The sequence below is a fragment of the Panthera leo genome (assembly GCF_018350215.1).
Source record: "Panthera leo isolate Ple1 chromosome Y unlocalized genomic scaffold, P.leo_Ple1_pat1.1 chrY_random_Un_scaffold_79, whole genome shotgun sequence".
In the NCBI taxonomy this organism is placed as follows: domain Eukaryota; kingdom Metazoa; phylum Chordata; class Mammalia; order Carnivora; family Felidae; genus Panthera; species Panthera leo.
Window position 1 is genome coordinate 62,353 of NW_024962233.1, and position 27,007 is coordinate 89,359.

The 27,007-nt window shown below is 39.3% G+C and overlaps 1 pseudogene; it reads right to left on the reverse strand.

Annotated features, from left to right (window-relative positions):
• Positions 1-16,985: 16,985 nt before the first annotated feature.
• LOC122212837 lies at positions 16,986-25,841 on the reverse strand (annotated as a pseudogene).
• Between the last annotated feature and the right edge of the window lie 1,166 nt (positions 25,842-27,007).

The window sequence follows — 27,007 nt, forward strand, 5'->3', positions numbered from 1 at the left end:
TTGCGTGGAGTGAGCAAGTTCTCTGGCAGGAACTGGTTCCCTTTGGGATTTTGGCTGGGGGATGGGCGGGGGAGATGGCGCTGGCGCCTTTGTTCCCCGCCAAGCTGAGCTCTGCTGTCCGGGGGCTCAGCAGCTCTCCCTCCCTTTGTCCTCCAGCCTTCCCGCTTTCCGAGCAGAGCTGTTAACTTATGACCTCCCAGACGCTAAGTTGCGCTTGCTGTCGGAACACAGTCTGTCCGGCCCCTCCGCTTTTGCCAGCCAGACTCGAGGGCTCTGCTTGGCCGGCGAGCCGCCCCTCCGCCTCGGCTCCCTCCCGCCAGTCCGTGGAGCGCGCACCGCCTCGACGCCCTTCCTACCCTCTTCCGTGGGCCTCTAGTCTGCGCTTGACTCTGGAGACTCCCTTCTGCTAATCCTCTGGCGGTTTTCTGGGTTCTTTAGGCAGGTGTAGGTGGAATCTAAGTGATCGGCAGGACGCCATGTGAGCCCCGCGTCCTCCTACGCCGCCATCTTCCCAAAACTCTCCAGTGTATTGGTTTTAAATGAGCAAACCCACTTTGTGCAAACAGGAATGACAATTTACATCATGAGAGCCCCAGTTTGAGAACTGAAATAGAAACACTCAAAAACCTTCTGAGAAATTTAAATGACAAAATTATCCTCTTAATTGGGGAAAAGGATAGGCACAATTTTGAAAGTAAATGAATAAACATTGATATGACATAAAGCTAATAGAGAAATATGTTATATAAAATTATCAAATGTCACAGTGATATTTTAAATGCAGGGAATAGTATATAGACAACTTGGGTGATATTCTTTCAAGGTGTTGGTGGCAGATTACAAACCAAAGCTATTATAAAAAACAAAATTGTATAATAATTCTCAATTTTAAAAATTACAAACCTGACAACCAGGAATATATGATAACCTCAAGTTCTCAAAAATCAAGTAGAGGTAAAGCAATGTTCATTCAAAGTGCCTGGCTGCATCACTTACTAGAGTTTAAGACTTTTATCTTGTAATTATGATTGAAGTACAAATAGGCTATAGAGCCTAATAGGAAAAAATACATATTGCAAATAAGATATATAGGGCATTCAATTTGAAAAATAACTTAAAGGCCCAACCCTATTATACCTGAAGAAACTTAATAGGTCCTCTGAAACATTAAAGATGGACTATTTCCCAGAAAGATACCCATGGACATCAGAGACCAGAATAGATGGTTAACATCATACTTTGTCAAGGAATTAACAATTAAAACCACAATGAATGCCACCTCAAACCTGTTTGAATGACTAAATTTAAAAACACAAGACAGAACTGATGTTGGTAAGGATGCGAGAAAAAAAGACCCTCTTTCACTGTTTAGGAATATAAACTGGTGTAAGCCACCCTAGAAATTCTGTGGAGGTATCTAAAGACAATAAACATAGACCTGAACTATGAACGAGCAATTGTACAATTACATTTTTAACCAAGGAAAAAAATAGAGATGCCAAGTGACACATGCACAATTTTGTTAATAGCAGCATTATTAAAAAAAAAAACATAGCTAAAAGGTGAAAGAGTGCTAATGTCCATCAACAGATGAATGGTATATACTGGAGTTTTACTCAGTCATTGAAAACAATGAAATTCTGCCATTTTCAGTGGTGTGGTTGTCTTTATAATGTAGTATACTACATGAAATAAGTCAATCAGACAGAAAAATATCATGGGGTTTTACAAGTGTGGGACTTAGAAACAAAAGAAATGAATATATGAGAAGAAAAAAAAAAGGACAAGGGGAGTCCCACAAGGGATTCTTAACTATGGAGAGTAAAATGATGGTTAATGGAGGAAGGTTGGTGGGGTCAAGGAAGAATGAGTCATGAAAATTAAGGGAGCCACTTGTTAGGGTGAAAACTTGGTGCTGTATGTCTGAGATAAATAACTAAATTTGACTCCTGAAATCAAAATTTCCCCAAATGTTCACAAAGTGGAGTTTCAAGGTAAATTTCACACAGAGAAAAACCCCATGAACGACAAATATAAATGATATAAAAGTCAACTGATACTCATGTCATTCAAAATGATGTCCAATTCAATATTGCGTCAATGAAGTTATATAAATCTAATAGAAGCTAAATTGTAATAAGTATGTTTTCAATCCGTGAGGTGGAAATTAAAGGTCCGCTGTTAGAGGGATCATGAAAAACTCGGAAATGGGTGCAATAAAAACAACACGTTTCCTAAAAACTAAAGTCTGTGAAGGTACTCAAAGGTAAAACAATTCATGAAACCATAGAAATAGGAAACACAACACAGGAACTCAGTGGTATGGTACCATGTTATGGTGGTAGGGAAATTTAGTGACATAAAGGTATACTTGAAGAAAATGGAAAGATGAAGTAGTAACATATCTTTACACATGGAGGAACAAGGACAATCAAGAATGTCAGAAGAAAGGAAACTACATTTCAGAACACAAAGAAATGACATAATGCCCAGAAAAACTATTCAAACTCTCTTTGAAGTACCTATGAAAATTTCAACCACATGCTAAAATGGACAAAACCATCAGCTCTCCTGACTGAGCAAACTGACATATCAGGCAAAGAAAAACAGAAAGGAAATTGAACTCACAATGACTGTCTGTTGCAACATTCACAGGTTTTCAAGAATTACTGTGAACAATAGCTATACTCCACCACAAGGAATTGCTGAGAAATATTGAGTAAACTCCCACACAGAGTGTACAAATATTATATCTTAAATACATAGAAGACATGAAAAAAAAGGTAAGGAGATTGAATGTCACATGTGGAACGCTTCCTTAGTGGAAAGCCCATGACCAGAATGTATCCTGGTAAATTGTAAATTATTTTTAAAGAACCATTAACGTTAAACCTATGTGCATCCTCCACAAAGTGCAAGATGCTACATTTCCTACCTCATGTTAGGAGGTCTGGTTTGCAATACCAGAACATTACACTAAAAATAAATTAATAAGAGAATGCGTAGAGAGTCATAACATTAAGGAATATCTATTGAAAATGCCTCATAATGGACACCTGAGTGGTTAAGTGATTGAGCGTATGACTTTGGCTCAGGAACTACGGATATATGATCCCCTGTGGGAAGAACATAGAAGACTAATAAACAATGAGGTAAGTAAATGAAGCAGAACACAGGAAATATGTTCTTTGTTACCATACTAAAGATGAATATAGAGCAGTTAAACTTATGGAGAAAAAGTTGTCATCTCTTCTCTTTCTTCACAACTTATTTATGAGGGTCATTTTTCTATGTGATAAATCTGGCTAGGGATTTATCACTTTAATGATTGATTCAGTTTACCTTCAGTTTAGTTGTTGATCTTCTGTTCTGGAAGTTTTTCTCTCCTTATTTCTATATAGTTTATTTTTGCTCTATTCTTTATTGTTTCCTATCTTCTGCCAGCTTTAGCCTTTATTTGCTGTTTGTTTGTTTGTTTTTCTTCACTGATAGGTGTTAGGTTACATTTCCTTTCTGAGCCTTTCTTCATTTTCATGTAGGCATGTATTCTTATATTATACTCTTTTATGACCATATTTCTTCACCCCTAATTTTCAGACAGTTATGTTTTAATTTCTTTAGTTACCTGATATTTTTCAATTCTTCTTTAATTTCCTCATTAAACCATTAATTCTTCAGTAGGATCTTCTTTAACCTTCCTGTGTTTGTGATATCTGCCTTGGTTTTTTCCCCTGTGGTTGACTTAAAGTTTAATAAGATTGTGGTCTGACAATATGCATGCTATAGAATACATTTTTTGAGGGAAGATTGTTACCATGTGGGTGATCTGTAATCAAGAATGTTCCCTGGTCACTTGAAAGGAAGGTGTGTTTGTTATTTTAGAAGGAAATGTGAATATATATTTTAAGTCCTTTGTTTCATCAAAACCTTTGCTGACTAGCTTTTTTTTTTTTGCCTTGATGATCTGGTTATTGCTGTAAGTGGGGTATTCAAGTGCCCTCTGTTATTATTATTAATTGCTTTATGTATTTGGGGGGTCCTATTGAGGAGCATCAACATTTGGAACTTTTTAATCCTCTAGATGAGTATACTTAATTATGATAGTGCCCTCTTGTTCGCTATAAGAATAGGGATTCTGGTTTCTTTTGTTGTATATTAGCATAATAGAAATGTTTCAACTTCTCTCTTAACTATGAATGTTCCTTAAGGTGTACAAGTCTCCTGTAAGCACATGTCCTTGGGCCTTGTTTATTATGGATGTTGTTAACCTAGCTTAAATTGGAACAATTAGTCAATTTCCATTCAGAGGGATCATTGGCAGATATGAATTTAAGGCTGTTATGTTAGCTGTAATTTCTGTTTTCTGGTGAAGCTCCTTGTTCATTTCTAATCTAGTTGCTTTTGCTCTCTCTCTCCCACTCAAAGAGTGTTCTATCTATCTATCTATCTATCTATCTATCTATCTATCTATCTATCTATCTATCTATCATCTATCTATCATCTATCATCTATCTATTATCTATCTATCTATCTATCTATCTATCTATCTATCTATCTATCTATCTATCTATCTATCTATCTATCTATCTATCATCTATCTATCTATCATCTATCTATCATCCATCTATCTGTTATCTATCTATCTATCTATCTATCTATCTATCTATCTATCTATCTATCTATCTATCTATCTATCTATCTATCTATCTAACTATCTATCTATCTATCTATCTATCTATCTATCATCTATCTATCATCTATCATTATCTATCATTATCTATCTATCATCTATCTATCTATCTATCTATCTATCTATCTATCTATCTATCTATCTATCTATCTATCTATCATCTATTATCTATCATCTATCTATCTATCTATCTATCTATCTATCTATCTATCTATCTAATCTATCTATCTATCTATCTATCTATCTATCTATCTATCTATCTATCATCTATCTATCTATCTATCTATCTATCTATCTATCTATCTATCTAATCTATCTATTATCTATCTATCTATTATCTATCTATCTAATCTATCTATCTATCTATCTATCTATCTATCTATCTATCTATCTATCTATCATCTATCACCTAATCTGTCAACTATCTATCATCTCTAAATATATCTTGACAAATATATTCATTGTCTCTCCATGGCAAGGTTATGAATTCAATACTGCTAGCAACATTTGGATACAGGTCCCCCAATATATATGTAGTTTTGTAACATGGAAGTAATTACCTAGTAGAGTATTGCTGGAATGTAGGGTAGTTCTGTTCTTAGGATTTGTTGAAACTTTCATATTCTTCTCTAGAAAGGCTGCACCAGTTTGAATTCTCATCAATAATGCAAGAATATTTCACTTTCTCCACATCTCACCACCGCCTGTTTGTTTCTGTGTTGTTAATTTTCATCATTCTGACCATCGTGGAGTGGTAAATCATCATGGTTGTTATTTGTATTTACCTGAGATGAGAGTTGTTTAGATTAATTCATTTATCTCCTAAACATCTGTATGTCTTTTCTGGAAAAAAAAATCTATTCATGTATCCTGTCCACATATCACCAGGTGTGTTTGTTTGTTTGTTTGTTTGCTGTTGTTTTGAGGTGGATGTCTGTTGAGATTAATCTTTTAATAGATTTTTAACAGAACAATTTTATCAGATATGTAATTTGTTGTTGTCTACTCCCACTCCATAATCTTCCTTTTGGCTTTTTTTTTTTTATAGGAACTTGTGTTACGTTAGTGATTTTTATCCTTATGAAGTCCCAATAGTTCATGTTTTTCCCCTTGCATGGTGATGTGTCTGGTAGGAAATTCCCAAAGCAAGATCAAAGAGTATGCTGTCTATGTTCTGTGGGATTTAAGTGGCTTCCTCCTTCTCCTTTAGGTCATTCATTGATTTTGCATTTAGTGTGTGTGTGTGTGTGTGTGTGTGTGTGTGTGTGTGTGTGTGTGTGTGTGTTGTGGTGTGGTGTGTCTGAGAGAGGTCACACTTTCATTCCTCTGCGTGTTCACCCTATTGCCCAACCCCATTCATTGAAGAGACTCTCTTTTTCCACTGAGTATACTTTTCTACTTGGCAAAGGTGACCTTATCACACAGTTGTGGAACCACTTCTGGATTTCTGATTCTGTTTCATTGTTCAACATATCTGTTTTTGTCCAGTAACATAGTGCCTTCATGTCTAGAGGACTGTGATATAAATTTAAACTCAGGTTTTGATGCCTCCCCTTGGTGCTATTCTTTCAGAGCATTTCTTTGGATATTCAGGAACATTTTGCTTCCATACAAATTTTAGAGTTGTTTACTCAAGCTCTGCCTTAAATGATAATGAGACGTTGACAGGGATTTCATTAGTTGAGTATATTGTTTTTAGGTATTTTAGACATTTGAACATTGTTAATTCTTCCAAAATATGAGCATAGAATGCTTTGCCATTTCTCTTTCTTCTCTTCAAATTATTTCATATGTGTTCTATTGTTCTTAGAGTATATAAATTTTACATCTCTAGTTCTTTTCTCTGTGAGGTATCTTCTGTTTCATACAATTGTAAATATTTCCATAACATTCCATAAACGTTTCCACAATATTCTGTTTTAACCTTTGCAGTTCAGAGTTGTGGGTGTTCTTTCAGATCCTTCTGCTGTTCTATTTCTATTTCTTGGAGTTCTCTCTCTCTCTCAAAGTTTTGCTGAAGTGTTCAGTAATGATTTCAGAAGTAGAATCCAGTTATTCCAGTAATTCTCCTACATATGACACCTAGAGGTCCTCCCAACAAGTGTCCTCCTTAATCCCTTTTGCCCGTGCAGCCCAATTACCACACCGCAAACCCCTCCAGCAACCCTCAGATTTTTCTCTGTGTGAGGTGATACTTCATTCTGGTTTTGATTTGTATTTCCCTGATAGTGAGTGATGTTGAGCATTTGTTCATGTGTCTGTTATGGATATGAATATTTTCTTTGGAAAAGTTTCTATTCATGTCATTTGTCTTTTTATTCACTTATTTGTGTTTTGGGTGTTCAGTCTGATATGTTCTTAATATATTTTGAATAGTGTCTCTTTATCTGATACGTTATTTACAAATATTGTCTCTCCTTCCATTGGTTGCTTTTCAGTTTTGCTGATTGTTTCCTTCTCCATGCAGAAACTCATTATCTTGATGATGTCCCAATTGATCACTTTTGCTTTTGTTTACCTTATTTCTGGAGACTTATTGAGTACTTCTTACTCAACTTCTTTTCTGTGGCTGAATTCAAAGACATTTTTCCCTGATTTCTCCTCTAGAATTTTGCTGTCTCCTGTCTTACATTTAGGTCCTTCATCCACTTTGAGTTTATTCTTCTGTACGGTGTAATAAAGTGATACAGCTTCATTCTTTTGTACATCAATGTCCAGTTTTCTCAAAGCCATTTGCTGAAGAGTCTGTCTTTATCACATTGGATATTTCTGCCTGCTTTGTGAAAGATTAGTTGGCCTTACTTTGGTTGGTCCATTTCTGGATTCTCATTTCTGTTCCATTTATCTATATGTCTGTTTTTGTGCCAGTACCATGCTGTCCTGATAATTACATGTTTGTAATACATCATGAAATCCGGAATTGTTATGCTTTCTTTTTCAGGATTGCTTTGGTTATTTGGGGTCTTTTGTGATTCCATACAAATTTCAGGATTGTTTGTTCTAGCTCTGTGAAGAATGCTGGTGTCTTTTTGAGAGGTATTGCATTGAATATGTAGTTTACTTTGGGTAGTATTGACATTTTAATTCACTTTATTCTTCCAACCAATTGGCATGGGGTTTTTTCCAGTTTGTGTGTGTGTGTGTATGTGTGTGTGTGTGTGTGTGTGTGTGTGTGTGTGTGTGTCTTCTTCAATATCCGTCATGAACTTTCTATAGTTTATAGAACTTAACATTTTTCATCTCTTTGGTTAGGTTTATTCCTAGGCATTTTATGGATTTTGGTGCAATTGGAAATGGGATCAATTCCTTAGTTTCTCTTCATGCAGCTTCATTATTAGTGTATAGAAATGCAACTGATTTCTGGGCATTGATTTTGCATCCTGTGACTATGATGGATTCATGGATCAGTTATAGCAGATTTTTATTGGAATATTTTGGGTTTTCCATGTAGAAGATCATGTTGTCTGTGAAAAGTGAAAGTTTGACTTCCTCTTTGCTGATTTGGATGCCCCTTGTTCTTCTCCAATTGCAGAAGGGAGAAATTCCAACACTATGTTGAATAATAGTGATGAGAGTGGATATCCTTGTCATGTTCCTGAACTTAGGGGGAATGCTCTGTTTTTCCCCATCGAGGATGATATTAGTGGTGGGAATTTTTTGTATAGCTTTTATGATATTGAGGTATAACTCATCTATCCCTACTTTCTTGAGGGTTTTTATCAAGTCAGGATGCTGTATTTTGTCAATTGCTTTCTATGCATCTATTGAGAGGATCAGGTGGTTCTTATTCTTACTTTTATTGGTGTTATATATCAGATTGATTGACTTGTGACTATTGAACCAGCCCTGCATCCCAGGTATAAATCCCAATTGATCGTGGTGAATAAATGTTTTAATGTATCACTAGATCCTGTTTTATAGTATCTTGTTGAGAATTTTTGCATCCATATTCATCAGGGAAATTGGTCTGTAGTTCACCTTTTTTGTGGAGTCTCTGGTTTTGTAATCAAGGTAACGCTGACCTCAGGGTACTTGTTTGGAAGCTTACCATTTCTATTTTTGGAACAGATTCAAAAGAATAGATGTTATCTCTTCTTTCAATGTTTGGTAGAATTCCACTTGAAAGACATATGCCCCTGGACTCTTTTGGGGGGATTAATTTTTAAATAATTAATTCAATTTCTTTACTGCTTGTGGATCTCTTCATGTTATCTATGTCTTCCTGTTAGTGTTGGTAGTTTATAGGTTTCTAAGAATTTGTCCATCTCTTCCCAATTTATTGCCATATCATTCATCATGATACTCTCTTATTATAATTCGTATTTCTGTAGTGTTGGTTGTGGTCTCTCCTCTTTCATTCTTGATTTTATTTCTTTGGGTCCTTTCATTTTTCTTTTTGATATATCTGACTAAAGGACTATCTATTTGTTTATTCTTTCAAAAACAAGCTCCCCATTTCGTTGATATGTATGAATTTTTTTATTTCAGTATCACTGATTTTTGCTATAATATTTATTAATTCCTGGCTTCTGCTGTTTTTTTGGTTTTATTTGCTCTTCTTTTTCCAACTCTTTATGGTGCCAGGTTATGTTGTATATATGAGGTCTAGATTGCTGTATACTGCCCTTTTATGATTGCCTGTGCTGCCTCCCAGAAATTTGCTGTGTCATGTTATCATTTTCATTGGCTTCTGTGTACTTTTTAGTTTACTTTTTAATTTATTGGTTAATCCACTCATTCTTTAGTAGAATGTTCCTTAATCTCCAAGATGTATGGTCTTTCCAAATTTTTTCTTGTGGTTGATTCTGAATTCCATAGCATTGTGTTCTAGAAATATGCATATTTTTTCATTGTTAAGGTCTGATTTTTGTACCAGAACATGATCTATTCTGTATAATGTTTCATATTCACTCAAAAATGTGTATTCTGCTGCTTTAAGAGGAAATGCTCTGAATGTATCTCTTAAGCCCATGTGGTCCAGTGTGCCATTCAGCGCCATTGTTTCCTTGTTGATCTTCTGGTTAGATGATCTGTCCTTTGTTGTAAGTGGAGTGTTGAAGTCCAGTACTAATGGTATTGTTATCACTGAGTTTCATCATGTTTGGGATTGATTTATTAATATATTTGGGTGCCTCCACTTTGGGAGTATACATGTTTACAATTGCTAGGTGTTCCTGGTGGAGAAAACCATTAATTATAGTTTACTGGAGTCCTGCAACTCTTAATACCATCTTCATTTTAAAATATAGTTGGTATGATATAAGTATGTCTACTGAAGCTTTCTTGTGGTGACCATTATGTGATGTATGGTTCTGCATCTCCTTCCTTTCAATATGAAGGTGACTTTAGGTATAAGTAGGGTCTCTTTTAAACAGAATCTACATGGATCTTATTTTCTTATCCATTATTTTTTTTTAAAAAAACTTGAAATTCTTATTTATTTTTCACGGAAAGAGAGAGACAGAGGGGTACAGAGAGGGAAAGAGAGACACAGAGAGAAAGGGAGAGACTGAGGGAGGAGTAGACAGTGAGGGAGACACAGAATCTGAAGCAGGCTCCAGGCTTTGAGCTGTCAGCACAGAGCCTGACACAAGGCTTGAACTCACATACTGTGATATCATGACCTGAGATGAAGTTGGATGCTTAACCAATGGAACCATCCAGAAGCCCCCTTTCTTATCCATTCTGATACAACATGTCATTTGATAGGAGTGTTGAGTCCATTGAATTTAGAGTGAGTACTGAAAGATATTACATTATTTTCACTGTATTGCATGTAGAGTTGGAGTTTCTGGTGGTGTTCTCTGGTCTTTTCTAGTCTTTGTTGCCCTTAGCATTTTTTAAAAATTTTGTCTTGTCTTTTTTCCCTTTTGAGAGTCCCCTTTAAAATTTCTTGTAGGATTGGTTTAGTGGTCATGACTCCTTTAGTTTTTGTTTGTCTGGGATTTCTTTATCCTTCTGTTTTGAATGACAGACTAATTGGATAAAGAAATATTGTCTGCAGGGGAACCCGGGTGGCTCATTCAGTTAAGCGTCTGACTTTGGCTCAGGTCATGAAGTAACAGTTCATGAGTTATGCTGACAGCTCAGAACCTGGAGTCTGCTTCAGATTCTGTGTCTCCTTTTCTCTCTGCCCCTCTCCAGCATGCTCTCTCTCTCTCTCTCTTTCAAAAATAAATGAACATTAAAACAAAATAATTCTTGGCTGAAAAAAATTCCATTCAACACATTGAATATATCCTGCCACTCCTGTCTGGCTTGCCAAATTTCTGTAGATAGGTCAGGATGAGAACCTGATCTGTCTTCCCTTTAGGTTAATGTTTTTATCCCTTGTTTCTTTCATCATTCTTTCCTTGTCTGTATATTTTGTGAATTTGACGGTGATATTCTTTATTCATAGCTTGTTCTTGTTGAATCTAATGGGAGTTATGTGTGCTTCTTGGATTGATATCTGTGTCTCTCCCAATATTATGAACGTTTTCTAACATAATTTTCTCACATAAAACTTCTATACCTTTTTCTCTCTCTTCACCTTTTGGGACTCCTATTATTTGGGTGTTATTCCTTTTTAATAAATCACTAAGTTTTCTAAATTTTGTTTGTTGCTATTTTGCCTTAATTTGCCTCTCTTTTTCTTCTTTATCATTTTCCATAATTTTGTCTTCAGTATCGCTGATTCCCTACTGTTTCATCCATCATTGGTGTATGGCATCCATTCCAGTTTACATCTCATTTATAGCATTTTTCATTTCATCCTGACTAGATTTTGCTTCTTTTATCTCTGCAAAAAGTGATTCTATCTTTTTTCACCCAAGCTAATATTCTTATTATCATGATTCTAAATTATATTTCAGACAGCTTGTGTATCTATGTTGATTAAGTCTCTGTCATTTCTTCCTGTTCTTTCTTTTGGGGTGAACTCCTTCATTTTTTTTTTTATTTTGGAGGAATGAAATACTTAAAAAATAATATTGAAAACTTAAAAATTTAAAACAACACAGAAAATCAAATGCAGGAAACTACGTCCAAGGTGTGTTTCATTTTGTTGTTGAAGGAAGCTTGCCATATTATAGAAAAAAGGGAAGGAAAAGAAAGGGAAAAAGTATGAAAGTGTTTAAAAATTGGAGAAATGTATACTAAAATGTAATAAGTTAAATGAAGAAAATGAAATATAATGTAAAAAATTACAAAAAATATTTTAAAACACTAAAAAGAAAAAAGAAAAAAAATAATGGTCAATAAAAACAAGTTTTATGTCTCTGTATCCAAGATAAAGAAAAGCAAGGACAAAAAGAAAAATAAACAAATAAACAAATGAAATGAATAGATGAACTAGCAAATAGAATGAAACACAAATTGAGTTGTACCCAATCCCCCTAGAACACAAACTATGTAGCACTCTATAGTCTATACTCTAAGTAGGTGGAGAGATTTGTGGTGGTCCTCCAGAACACGTGCTGGGAGGGCACTAGTGGAAGGGTTTGGTGTAATGGCTCCATTCTTTATTAGGTGGCACGGCTTAGATTACTGGAGTGGTTTGTTGTAGTGAACATGTATGTTTGTGCATGCATGGGAGAGGTGAAAATGGCATCACCAATCTTCTAATTTCTGTCACAGGAAAACTGCACCCTCACCTTGTCAAAACGAGCCAAGCATGCCTCCTTTGTCCCAGGCTTCTGTTTATCCCCTACATCTGCACTGTCTGAGTCCAAACGATCAGCATGTCAGATGTCACCTCCCTTCAGAATTTTATCACAGATGGTGCTATGTTTCCAAAACACTCACTTCTAACAATCCTGCAGTTTGGACCTGCTCCAACCCTCTGGGGGAGTGTCTTGCCACACAATGATGGAGTTCTGGCTTGCCCCACCAACTTTCTTGCCATTATGCTGTGGCAAAGATTCAGATATTATAACCAGTTATCAGCTTTCCCCATAAAAAGGTTTCTGTGGTCATGCATCAGCAACAATTCAGAGATTATGGCAAATCACAACACACAGGCAGCACCAGATTTCACTGCATTTTGGCACTTTATTGCAATGCCAGTAAAACATGGTGGTTCTCTGGGGCCCATTGGGAACTTTGCTTATGGAGAGGCTGTATGACCTCCACCAAATGTATGCCAAACATTGGAACCACTTCTCCCCATGTGACTGATGGAACCCTCAACCTCACTGGCTGCTCCTGGGATTTCACCCTACCTCCCAATCAGAGTACAGCCCAGGATTGAGCTCCAGAATTTCCAACTCTGCACTACTCTGTTTACAGAATGTTATTGGTATTGAAACACTCTTCTTTCTCCACATCAATGGTTTTGGGGTCAGGCCTCTGTGAGTGTTTTCACTCTTTCTCTTTCTCTCCAGCTACTTTCAGGAAGAGTGATTTTCCTGAGTGATTCCGATGTGCCACTCTCTCTCCCATTTTCCCAGTCCTCTCTCCACAAAAATGTTCCCTACCCTCCCCAGTTCCTTCTGTCTCCCCCAGTGCACCCTCTACATCACACACCTGACAGTTTCTGTGGCTCAAGTTATGCAGGTTGTTGTGGATATTTGAAATATGGAAGGAGTTGTGTCCTTGTAAGAACATGGAGCTCCTTCCTATTCTACCAATAGTCAAATTGGTGGGGATAGCACAAATCCTCACAAATGAGTTGCTTCAAAGGAATGGAAACCAAATGAAGGATGGTTAAATTTTTGTATATGCAACTTAAATTAGGAGCAACCTGTACAAATGGAAGCACAAATCTGTCATGAGAGTGTGTGAAGGAAATGAAATCATATTTTTATTGTAGAAGAAAAAGGAATTTATGTGTGTAATTTACATAAGTAATTTATGGTAAACACAGTTATTATATAGTTTGCAGCAGTAGATGAGTGGAAAATGCATCATGTCATGAGGTAGTTTTGAAAAAAAAATAGCTATGAGTTACATAATAGAATGACATTGAAATGGAAGGAGACCAATGGCTTAAAGTATAATGCAGGACTTACAATCAAATGTTCTTAAGATAAGAGGGTTATAGATAAATGCATTGCTTGACACATGCCACTATGAAGGCTAAATTACAATAAGTTCACTACACATCTTCGACTTTCTATTTTCCTTACTTTGTTCTTTCTATCCTTGTTTGTTTCTTTCCTTCCTTCTTTTTCCCCATATTTTCCCCCTTCTTTTTCTTCCTTTTGAATTGTAAATCCCATAGGAGAGATATCTGCTACTCCTTTCTAGAATGCAGATACATTCTGTGTTTTTTTCAGGGTTTGATATTCATGGTAGTATCACTCATATTTCAGGGGACTTTCCTTCTCTTAATATTCAACACAGTTGGTGTAGTTAGAATGTATCCTCAGTTTCATTCAGCTTAGGAAAAATAAACTCACTTTGAACCTTGAGGGCAAGGAATAGACATATTCTGTGTGAGTGGCCTTTAGAAACCCAGTGTCACTAAACTAATTCATTAACTATGAATAAATGGTATTTCAGGTATAGCCACATACAAAATGATGTAAGACTGTAAAAAATTTTAATGATATGAACTGTTGTTCAACTTCAATATAAGTGCTCTTTTATCCATCATATTTTACCACAAATGAAATTGTGCACAATAAACTCAACACATTGCCAGGATCACCCACATGATCAATTGAAATCCAATTCTTCAAAGGATCCAAACTATAAGAATCAATAAATATGACAAACCACATGAACAATCAAAGAGAACCACTTGAAGGTAACAAATGCTACAGACGAGGACTCTTTTTTATTCAACACCTTTTATTTAATTTTTATTAACATTTATTTTTGAGAGACAGAGAGAGCATGAGGAGGGGAAGGGTAGAGGGAGAAGTAGATACAGAATTGGGAGCAGGCTCCAGGCTCTGAGCTCTCAGAACAGAGTCTGATGGGGCTCGATCTCATGAATCCTGAGATCATGACTTGAGCTGAAGTTGGATACTTAACCTTCTGAGTCACCCAGGTGCCTCAAAACTTTTTATTGATGAAAAAATTCATTAAACTAGCTTAAACCAAATGTTCCTGGCACTCTTTAACATGATGATAATGGAATTTATATTCACATTCAATAAAACCAACACTGATGTTTCCTTTGGACCAAACTTGTCCCTAAGATGTACACACTCATCTATCCATTTCAATTTACTGCTAGGAAAAGGTACCAGAACAATATCAGTAGACAAGAAAACAAAGATGCTGCAAAAAAAGAAAAACACCTGCTCTGTAGATGACATGAACTTATAGGCAGAAAGTCTCAGAGATGTTTCACACCATTAACTAAATTCAGGTAAGTAGAAGACCATGATCAATACTAAAAATCAACAGACTTTCTACCCAGTAAATACTATAACGTCAAATTTATGAGGGGGGAATTATCTTACGTACAATTGCACCCATAAAAATACCTCATCTACAAAGATTAGGCAATGAGTTGAAACCTCTACATAACAAAAAATAGTCCACTTTCAGGCAAAAAATGGACAGACCTTTGTGTCCATGACTTACTGAAACTGTTGTGCAGTGTATTAAAACCATTCAACAACTGGAGAATGTCTTCTTGAAGACATTTTGCTATGTACACATACCCTGTGTGCACTTGCTCAACTTTTCCTTCCACTCAAGGCCTTACAAACACTCAATGTTCTACTCTCTCTTTAGTTTGATTTTTACCACAATTTCATGGACACAGAATCTGTCAGATGATGGTATTCCTTTTTTTAAAGGCACTCTGTTCAATTTAGGAATATGCATTTACATTCCTCCATGACTTTGGTTGGTTTGATGCAGCATTTGTTTTCCTCACTGGAATTAACACGTTTTGTTGGTCAACATATATTTCTGAATATAGAGGGTGGAGAAATGGATTCAGGTGTGTGTTGGCTCTCAGGATTTTGGTAGACAGAGAAGGAAGCTAAAGTGAAAGTCATCTGAAGTGTCACCTCAAACATTGTGAGAATCTCCAGGACTCCAAGGTGACAAAGTTTGTGTCCATTGTTGCTGAAGCCTTTGAGAAAATTACTAACAGAACTCAACAATGAAATGCTAGCACCCTCCATATGAGACTCAGACATCTGAAAAATCACATGCAAATCTTTTACTTTAGAGACATGTTTCACACCATAAACACAAATCAAGGCAACATGGGTGAAATGCATGGCTTTAAATGTAAATCCAAAACCCAAGAAACTTCAGAAAAATCTAGGAATATTTTGTGCATATTAGGAAGCCATAAAAACTCCATGAAATAAAACTAATAAAACTTAAAAGAAAACAAGAACAGCCATATTTTCCAATGAGCATTGGGTACAAAAGTCATTTTCCAATCAAAAGAGGAACATGGAAACTAGCAGCTCAGTGAAACAAAGATTTAACCAACTTTCTTGCAAGAGAGGATGTCTGAAGGACAGGCACCCTCTGAGAGATAATAGGCGGCAATTTATCTCCTGGTGTGCATGTCCTTCCTCTGGTTCCTCAATGGCTGAGTACTACAGAGGTTGCAGCCTTTCCTGGACATCACCTATGCACCTGTAAGGCAAAAAGTAGTCTGACTGAAACAAAAATACATTATCTGAAGTGACCCACAGACTTTCATTCCTACTTCCCTTTATTCTATGACCCTTGCCCATTGCAAAGCCCATGGAACAAAGTCCCACAAACTAAGTCTGAGAAAGTAATCCCAGGAAACACGGAGGCAAAACTAAGCACTTGAAAATAAGCCCGAGGAATGGAGATGGGAAGAAAAAGAACCAGGAAAGTGAAGACTCTAAAGGCATGTGACTCCATTGTGTGGGTGGGTGGGTGTGTTTATACATATTTCCAGTATGTTGTAAACCTGTTATTGGACAACACAGCTTTCATTTAGTATTTCTGAAAAGGAATCCCCTACTTCTCACAATCCCTCCTCTTCTTTTCTGTGTTGATTCCATTTTCACTTATATTTCACTTATATTTTCTTCACTTATATTTTCACTTATATTTCCTTCCTTTTTGAAGTCTTGCTCAAACATGTTTAGCAGGTGTTGCCTCTGCTTCTCATAGTTAGTGTTATATTTCAACAATAATAGGTTATTTGGGGCATAAGGCACAACCATTTTTTTATTTATAGCAATGAGTCTTGGACTAGTGCCCTTACACAGGAGATAATGCAGCACGTTAGAGTCATTAAAAGTCCAACTGAGGTTATTAGAGAGGTTAGAATCAAAGTGACCATTCCTTTCCATTTAGCAAACCATTTTTCTAAAATGTCACTTTAAGGGTCGTTGTGCTCAGTTTTATGCTAATTCAGTGGCTAGAGTTGTTAGTGCCTGCACAGACTTGGTGACGGTGCCATCTGGAGAAGTGTTGTTAAGGAGAAAGGTACAACATTGGTCTCCTAATATAACACAAAAGAAAGATTCCCTCTTTCTCTGCTGGCAACATGTATAAGGCTATCCTATTCTTTCATGCCATTTTAGTGGTAGCATCTAACTGACTGGATATTCCTTGAAGTTGAAATTGATAAACATTTCCTAATTTTAGTGTATGTAATTAATCCAGTCCACATTCTTATCAATGGTAAACCACCAGTAGAGTGATGGCTGAAATTCGGCAACTGTCTGATTCCTGGCTTTCAACTCAGTGGAGACCCCCTTGGGACTTGTATTGCACCAATGTACACTCCTACTGGAATAAAAATATCCCTGTAAAGCCCTATGGTTACTGTGAGGATGTCACTACATTTATCAATTTGATGGAATGCCAAGGTGAATGGAATGGCCAATTCAAGTAATTTCCAAGTTCCAGTCCAAGTGGGTGGCCATAGGTGAAGTAGGCTCCTATTATAAGTAGGCTCCACAAAAATCTTCTCATGGAATGTGCAAGTTAGAATTGTTGTGGCTCTATTCACCAGTGGCATTTATAATGTGCATGCAGGTCAGCCAATATACCACGTTTGTTGAATTGTTACCCATGACTTGAGAAACAGGAAGAGTGATTCCTTGTCCCTAAGGAGGAAGAGGGAACCACCTTTTGTTCTTCCCTCTGTAGTGTGTGAAAAAGCAATGAGAAGATCATGCAGGTCTCATTTCCCCAGGCATCCTTTACTGATAGAGAGCCATCATGCAACCCATTCCTGCAAGGTCAGTATCCCATCCAAAGGAAAAAGGAACTATTTTCCCCTTTAGCTTTCCTACAGCATAAGCATAACAATTGCTTTTGTTAACCTTCTGCACAGAGAATTGGACCCATTCTACCCAGGCATGAAACGTCTAGATTGCATATCCTGTCTAGATTGCAATGGTTTGTGTCAGGTCTTTGATTTCAACTTTGGTCATCTTCTTTGGATCATTAATGGGAGATCTTAAATACCCTCTTGGACCTGTGGTTAGTCGAGGCATACAAGGGATGAGATTGTCAATGACTGTCCCACTGGGTTGGTTTTTTAAACTTTGACTCCAAATCCATTTGTTCCAGGTACCACACTTGGGTCCTCCTCTGCAGTGAGTGGGCCGTCAATACTTTGAAGCATAAGGTTACACTTTAAGTTCTGGCAATTTTTCAGTGTAATAATGTAGTTCCTTCATTCCCTTTATTTTTTCCTTGGTGAACTGACCCCTTAAGGTGACCTTGGTACACTAGGGATGAGGCACAGGAGTCTGAATTCCTATTTCAGGGAGGTTCCCTTGGCAATTTCATCAACAAATCGATTCCCTGCTGTTTCAAAGGAATTTCCCTTCTGATGACATGCTATATGTATTGTGGCTGTTTCAATAAGAAGGAAGAGATTTTTCTAAACCTCTTTTATCAGTTCCGCATGAACCAATTCCTTCCCTTTATTATTCATGACACCTCTTTCCTTCCAAATCTTTCCAAAGTGTGTACAATTCCAAAATCATGCTTGGAATCAGTATAGATTGTCCCTTCCTTCCTGAAAGCAGCTTTAAAGTCTGATCAGAGCAAACAATTCACAAGTTTGGGCTGGCCAACTGTTGGGAAATCTCCCTTTCTCTCATACTGATGGTTCTTGTCCATTGACAACAACATACCCATTATTCCTTGTACCAGTGATCATTTGGGAGGACCCTTCTATAAATGACCTTAAGCCCATATGGACTGGTACTGCACTCCAATCTGGTCTGACCTACCGTGATAAATCAATGATGTCCAAACAACTGTAGCTTAATTCCTCCATGTCATTTGGCTTTCCTGCACTCATAAACCTGGCTGGTTAACACAACTATCTGCAGTCAGGATTAAATCACCTTTCACCAAAACTATGGCCGCATACTTTAGAATTCAATAATAATTTAGCCTATGCCCCACCTCCTGAAGGAAAATAGTTCAGACATGCTGAGAAGTGTTAAATAATAGGTTTTCCCCCAAAGGTTAGCTTCCTGCTCTCTTCTGTTAGGAGGGAAGTGGCTGCTATAGCCTGGACACATTCTGGTCAACCCATAGACACAGGCTCTAACAGCTTGGACATGTATGTAACTGGGTCTTTTCCCTTCCCATTTTTAAATTATAATTTATTATCAAATTGGCTTACATACGACACCCAGGCCTCCTCCTAACAAGTGTCATCCTCAATTCCCATCAGTCATTTTCCCTCTCAGCCTCCCCTTCATCCACCCTCATTTTGTTTTCTGTGTTTAAGTCTCTTGTGCTTTCTCTCCCTCGCTCTCTCTGTAAGTTTTCCCCCCTTCTCTTCCCCCATGGACTTCTGTTAAGTTTCTCAAAATCCACATATGAGTGAAAACATATGGTTATCGGTCTTTCTCTGACTTATCTCAATCAGCATAATACTCTCCAGATCCATCCATGTTGCTGCAAATGGTCATATTTCATTCTTTCTCATTTCCAACTAGTATTCCATTGTATATGTAAACCACATCCCCTCCCCCCACCCCTGCCATCTACTGTCATGAAGAAGTAGAAAGTCTTCTCCAGATGGGGGTTTCCAAACCAGGTCTGCTAATAAAACCTGCTTTAATCTCTTTGCGTATGCAGTTCTTTGGCAGTCCATTTTAGATTCTGGGGTCTTCCTCCAGTATTATTAGGTATACGTCTTTAGTCCTCTGAGCATAAGACTCAGTCCACAATTTACTATAGCATAATAAGCCCAAAATTTTCCTCAGCTCCCTCTTTTTTGTGTGTGGGCTGTGGTAGTTATTAATTATTCCAGCTTTTCTTTCAGGGTTGATATTTCACTTAGCTTCACTGATAAGATGCACTTAATATTTAACTTCCCTTTCCACAGAGTGCAACTTGCTTTGAAACACCCTAACCCATTGTTGTCATAGCAAGTTAAGCAAACCTATAGTGGCCTTGGAAACTTTGGTCTGATCTTCCCCTGAAATCAGGAATTCATCTATATAATGTAAGAGTTTTGAGTCCCATGGGGCAAAAGCTTTTATTCTATAGATTCCAGGATTTGACTAAAGTAACTGGGGCCTCATTAAAGCCCTGTGGCAATACCATCTGGTGGTATCATTGCTTAGCGGTATTGTTCAGGGTTCTTTCATTCACAGGTAAAGAGATCTCTGTTCTCTGGGTTTAGGGACAGGCCCAAAGGTATCTTTAAAATCCACGACTCTAAACAATTCACACTTACAAAGAATTATCTGAGGAAGGTATAAAGAATTATGGACCACAGTGTGTTCTTCCTGAACTGTTTTTTTACTCCCAAGTCTTGCACCAAATCATACAACCCAAGTGGATTTCACACTGGAACTACTGTAGTGTTTTATGAGGACACAAACAATCCTTGACAAGATCTGCAATCCCCCGCTGGAGTCATTTACTTTTCCCTCTACTGGAATAGGAGACTCCTTCAGCATCCTATTTCACCTGGTTGTTTTCAGAAAATTTTATTGGGGGAATTTGAAGTCTGCTCTGTTTCCCTCTTTAACCCTTACCTCTAGATGTTCCCTGCTTTCTTCTTCTTCCTTGAGGAAAGCTATTAGAACTTCAGTTTGGCCTCTCTCAATCCCTATATTCAAGCCCAACTGCATAATGGGGTCTCTGCCAAGGGGCTTGACTCCCACTTCAGGAACGAATACTAAAGACTCATCTGTTTCCAGTCTAAGTTCTTACAGTCATGGCTTCAAATACAGGAACCTGAAATCACTCCCTTTTTACCCATGAAAGCAAAATATTTTCCGGCAAGAATTGTCCTTTGTGGCCTAAACATCGGGAGGAATGGGCTGCTCCACTGTGAAACAAGAAGGTTGTATCTTCTCCCATGGGCCCCATCTTGAAACTTCTCAGATTCCTGGTCTAGCAAAGGGGAACACCTGAACCTCCTTATAAATCCATCAGGGAAGTCACAGTCTCTTCCTTCCTCCATAGGCAACACACCTTTTTAAAGTGGCCAGACTGTCTGAATGTATACCATTGGTTTTCTTCTTCTACTCCTCGCATTCCTCACATTTTATTTTGTTCCATCTGATTCCTCACTTCCCCCAAGGAGTTCTCTATTTCTTCCTTTCCTTTCAATCAACTTATACACAGTGGTTATCATGATCTTTTCTTTCTGTTTTTGCCTCTCTTTGCAAGTACAGTTTGTGCCTCTCAGAGCAATTCTGTCTGCTTCTCATTCCATTTATCCATCTGCAGTAACTTTCTGTTAATATTAGGCCAACTTCTAGTGATAAATTAAGCTTCAGAGCACCCTTCCCACTGGGTCCTCTGGATCTAGGCCTGAATATTTCCTCATTTGATTCCTAAGCCTCTGTAGTAAAGCCATTGGTGTTTCCTTCTCTTATTGCTGTATCTCAAAAATCTTGATGATATTCTGAGATCTTGGAGCTGATCCACTGATACCATGGATTACTAGTGTTCTTAATTCCTGCATCCTAACTCTGTGCCAAGGATCATTATTGTCCCAACCAGAGTCTAGAGTGAAACTTTCGTTCAGCTGGCTGTACTACTGGCCAGGTGGGTGCTCTCTCTCTCCCAAATAGATATTGCAGCTCTCTTGGTCACTCCTTATTGCTCTCTGTCAAATGTCATATCCATGATAGACATAAGCTCACCCTAGGAAAAACTATTACGTCCTCAAAACTGATCAACCCGATCTGCCAAACCCAACGGATCATTCAACAGTGGTTTCATTTCCTTCTTGAAATTACTCACCTTACCTGCAGCAAATGACCAATCTAACCTCTCCCTACCCCAAATGGACCTCCCTTAATGGGAATAATGTAGGACCCTTTCATGAGACTCAGGAAGGAAGAGGAGAGTTCTCTATGTCCTTTTTACATTGTTACAGTTACCTCCTGAGATTTGGTTACAAACCAGTGAAGGTGGAAGGTTCCTCATGCCCATGGGAATTCTCTATTTTATTCCCTCCTACCCCTCCTGTGTTGAGCTGGGGATTATAAGAGGAGAGCTACAAGAGAGGGAGTTCTAACACTTATACCTTAGAGATTCCTGTTATTCTCTTTTTTTGTGTGTGTAAAGAGGAAACAGGGAGAGTTCTCAGTGGACAGCAGAGTGTATTCTGTCTCCTCTATTGTACCAGAACTTTTGTAATTCTCATAAAGGACTAGAGCTTTGCAGAACCAGTGTCCTCTGAGCCAAACGAAGACCAAAAAAAAACAGGTTTATTTTTAATTGGGTGCCTCGTTGAAACTAAGCTACAGAATTTGATCATCATACTAGAGTTGGGAGTTGGGAGTCTAGTTAGGAGTTGGGAGTCTAGTTGGGAGTCTAGTCTAGTTGGGAGTCTTTGGGTCATTGATTCCATCTTATTGCTGACAAACTGCCTCTTCAGGGGCGCATAGGTGATTCAGTCAGTTAAGCATTTGACTCACAGTTTCAGTTCAGGTCATGGTCTCATGGTTTCATGAATTCGAGCCCCATGTCAGGCTCTGTGCTGACAGTGCATAACCTGCTTGAGATACTCTCACTCCCTCTCTCTACCCTTCCCTGCTCATGTTGTCTCTGTTGCTTTCAAAAAATAAATAAAACTTAAAAATTTAAAATAAAAACAAAACAAACTGCCTCTTCAAATGTTCTGTTTTGAAATTGAGCTTTGGAGGATGACCCATTTATAGGACTACAGCCATTGTTTTCTAAGTAGCCTTATTTGATAAGGATGAATGTTTTCATAATAGTCACTTAACGATATTTTGTATGTCTGCAGTGCGAATTACTTTTGCAGCTCCTTAGTTTACCTATTGATATACTGGTGATCTCTCTCTTTGTTATTTGGTGAATCTGAGTAAATATGCCATCAATTTTCCTGGGGTCATCATATATTCAGCTCATATTATCCAAAATCTATTCTAATGCTTGCAGTCCTGTATTTCATTTCCTTATGCTCTAATCAATTTTTACTACCCTCCATATTCTGGTCATGATCTGTTGTAGTTTATTTTCAAATTTCTCAATTGAAACATAAATTTAAATTTTACCTGTTTCTTGACATAGTTCTGTGATGCTAAAACAATTGTGCTAAGAGCAAATATTACTAGGTTCAAAAGAATTTGTTCCCATTCTGCTTTTAAGTTTATATGTCTCCATGTGTGCTTTTATCTTTCATTCTTTATTGAGGTCAGCATGTACTAATTCATCATTTAGTGCTACATTATTTTCCCATGGATTGTGTCTTTACACACATTTTGTTTTCTGATTGATTTCTATTTTGTAGCATTGCAATTGGGTTGTGCTTTGCACAATAGGATTTCTATCATTTTGATTCATAGGAACTTATTTGGGAACCTTATATGTAAAATATTCTAAGGAAGTGTGCATATGCATAAGAGATTGTTTCACACCATTTTGGGGTGGAATGTGATGTAAATCTGCTCAGTATGGTAAAAGGTGACACTCCCAGCCCTGTATTATTGTTGTTTCTCAGTATGCATGACCTAAACATTGATGTGGCTAACGTGTGATTTTTTTTTCTATTCATGTGTCCCTTTGGCTTGTATTCTGTATTTGATTGATTGTTTTGTTGTTGGTTCAGGAATAGTTCACATTGTCTTGTACTTCCTGTTGGACTATTCTGTTACAAATTATGGATTGTTATTCTATGTCTGTGGTTGCAGTCTATATTTTGATTTATCTACCTAATCTATGTATTGCTAACCTACCTTCCTGTTTGCTTTTGTTTGCATACTACATATTGTCCAGTCCTTCCTCCTTTGTATACACATGTTTGTTTAGGTATGAAAAGAGACAATTCTAATAGCTTTTAGAAGAGTATGGGGTGATCTGGGTGGTTCATTGGTTAAGCATCTGACCTCAGCGCAGACAATGAACTCTGGGTTCAGGAGTTTGAGCCATGTGTTAGGCTCAAAGCCTGGAGCTTGCTTTGGATTCTTTGTCTCCTTGATGCCCCTGCCCTGCTTACAGTCGGTCTATCTCTCTCTCTGAAATATAAATTAACCTTAAATAATAAATTAACCTTAAATAATTAGAAAAATAAGACTATTGGTGGGTTGGATATAATCCATCATCCTTTGTCATTTAGTAATGCCAGCCTTCCATTAATATTCAATTGTAGGTTTATTTATTGAATATTATTAATATTCAATTCTAGGTCATTTAGTAACACCAGTCTTCCATTAATATTCAATTCTGGGTTTATTACTGAGGATGATGGGATTATTCATAATGCTTGGCTAACTAAATTGTAACCTGGAGATTTATGGTGGGTGACTTAAACTTGGGAGGGGTTTCCGTCTCTTGAAATGCCTGCCTGCAAGGTGTTATCACATTCTTTGAAGAATTCCTTTATCTATATATTCTATACAAAGTTTAGCAAAACAATAGGATACATAGACCCCTGCTGCCTATCTCTGATTTGATTAGTCTCTTCGGACTGTAGACCTTTGAGTGTGTGTGTGTGTGTGTGTGTGTGTGTGTGTGTGTGCAAGCATGCACATGGTTGGAGACTGTGTAACCCAGATGGAGTGTGTGTGTCTTCCTATTCTCTAACTAAGGGCAGGGGCATGCTTACCTCAAAAGATAGGAGTGTGTGTCCAAATTCCTCTCTTTTATGGAATAACTTGAAAAGGTACACAGGCTATGAATGTCAGAGTTGGGTGTGTGGACCCACTATATGCCCAGTTTCACAGCTAATTGTTTCCTTCCAGTATCTGCTCTGAGTGAAGGGTGCTTGAAGTTCGTGTAGCCTGGGAAACTTGTTTAGTGTCCCCACGTAACACAAGAGAGCAACCCAAAGGCCACCTTTGGTTCAGACGTGGAGAAGGCAGCTGTAACTATCCAAGTCACCCCCCAAAATCCACTCATATCAGAAGCTGTGCGTTTGAGCCTAGACCACACCCAACCCAGTGTCCAGGAACCTTTCTCCCTGCTCCCTTTCCTCTCCTCGCCTCCAGGGGGCCATCGCCCTGAGGCACCCTCCTCTCAGTGCTGCTGCACAACACCCCAAGCCAACACCACCAGCACAAGGAAGGATACCGCCTGGGCCCAGAAGCCAGGGATGTGCTTGATGACGGCCCTTCTGTGATCCAGGTGAGAAATCCGCCTCCGAAGAATCCTGCGCTTCAGCCGCCATAAGGCCCTGGAATCCTGGGCATTCCCAGCGCTGATCTCCAGCTGAAGACGCTCCAGCGCTGCCAGCGGGTCCTGGGCTGAGGCAGGACGCAGCGCTGGCTCTTGCTGCTGCAGCGGCTGTGAGAGCTGGGGCCCCTCCTCCGCCTCTGCATCTGCCTCGCGCTTCTCCTCTTGCTCCTGAAACTCCTCCTGCTGCTGTCTCTCAACTTCCACCCTCCTCCTCCTCGTGCATGTCCTCTGCTTCTGGCTTGGCTTCCTCAGAATTCTCCTCTCCAGCCACCTCATCCTTGGTCGCCTCGCCGTCCTCTTCCTCCTCCCCGATCACCACCTCAGCCGCCACCATTCCGTCATCCAATATCAGCACCAATTCCTCCGCTGGGCTTGCCACCTGTATCTCACACCCGGCCTGGGCTTCCTGCACAGGATGGGCGCTTGCCGCCCCTGAACCTGGGGACTGCGGCCAGCCCACGCCCTCCAGCGCCACTGCATTCCCGCGGGGCCGGGACTCTCCACCTTTCGCATCCGGGACGATCAGGGCCCAGGGTCGGCGGGAATCTCCGCTTTGTCCGGACCGCGACACGCTGGCCATGACGCTCGGCCCCGGCCCCAGTGTAGCTAGGGCAGCCTCAGGACAAGGACAAGGAAACGGAAGCAGGTGGAGGGAGCCTGGGCCTCAAGGCTGTTAGCTCCCTGCTGCCTCTCGCTGCAGCCCGCCCAAGTTGGGCGCAGGCGCACAGCCTCTGGGATTTGAGGACTCCGCATTGGCTGTGGCTGCTGTGGAGGAGGGGCCGAGACAGAGGCAGTGAAGAGTGTGCGCATGCGGCCTGGGAGAGAAGTGGTTCCAGGGCAGGTCAGGCCAGCTAGCCAGGTTCACAGAGCAATCAGTTGCAAGACAGCAAGACAGGGTGCTGGTCGCCAGCAAGCGCGCGCCAGCGGCCGGTCCGGGCTCTGGAGCAAGTGCCCAGCCGCCAGCGTGACCCCCGTTTTGCTGCATGTCCTCTTCAGCGCTGTCACCTTCCAGGCCTGACTTGCGAGGTCCCGGGTATCACACAGTCTGTGGTCGCTTGTACACCCTTTCCCCAGAGGCCTCACTGCGGGCACCAGAGCATTCAGCACAGGAATGTCCACGCCGTGAGCCACTCCCTGCTCCGTCTCTTGCCCCTTCTTCATGAAGCTGGGGCAAGGCCTGGAGAAGTCCTTGGTGTCACGCCTACTGGGGCCACATGGCCGTCCGCACGGTATCTCCTCCTTGGCCGTCAGGCTGAGGGCGGCGGTAAGGTGGGTGCCCACCCAGAACCAGTGACACCCACCCTAGACCCACCCCACCGCCATGTCCTTGCAAGAACACAGCTCAGTAGACCTCACTGCACTGCAATGCAGAGCAAAGAACAACCCCCAGAGCACCATCTGCCACTGGTGCCCTACTGATCTCCGTACAGAGCGCCAGGGAGATGGGGTAGTAGGATTTAGCAGCTTGCTCCGGTCCTGAAATCTAACCTTCCACTAAAAGGAGGACGGCTCCAACCACGCAGGGCACGTAGGGGCCCTTCACCGAGAATTGCAGACTTGTCTGTGTCTGTCTCTGAGAAAGCCCTGTGCCTGCTTTCACTAGTACACACGAAAGCAGACGAGTTCCCTTCCCATTTCCCAGGCACCAACAAGAATTCTGAAGAAGCATGCACCCAGACACAGAAGGTCCACTGAGAGAGACAGCGAAAAAGAGACACACAGAGAGACAGAGCTATAGAGGGAGAGAGAGAGACACGTGCAAGCAGAGCAGATGAAGGAAGGACGAGTGGA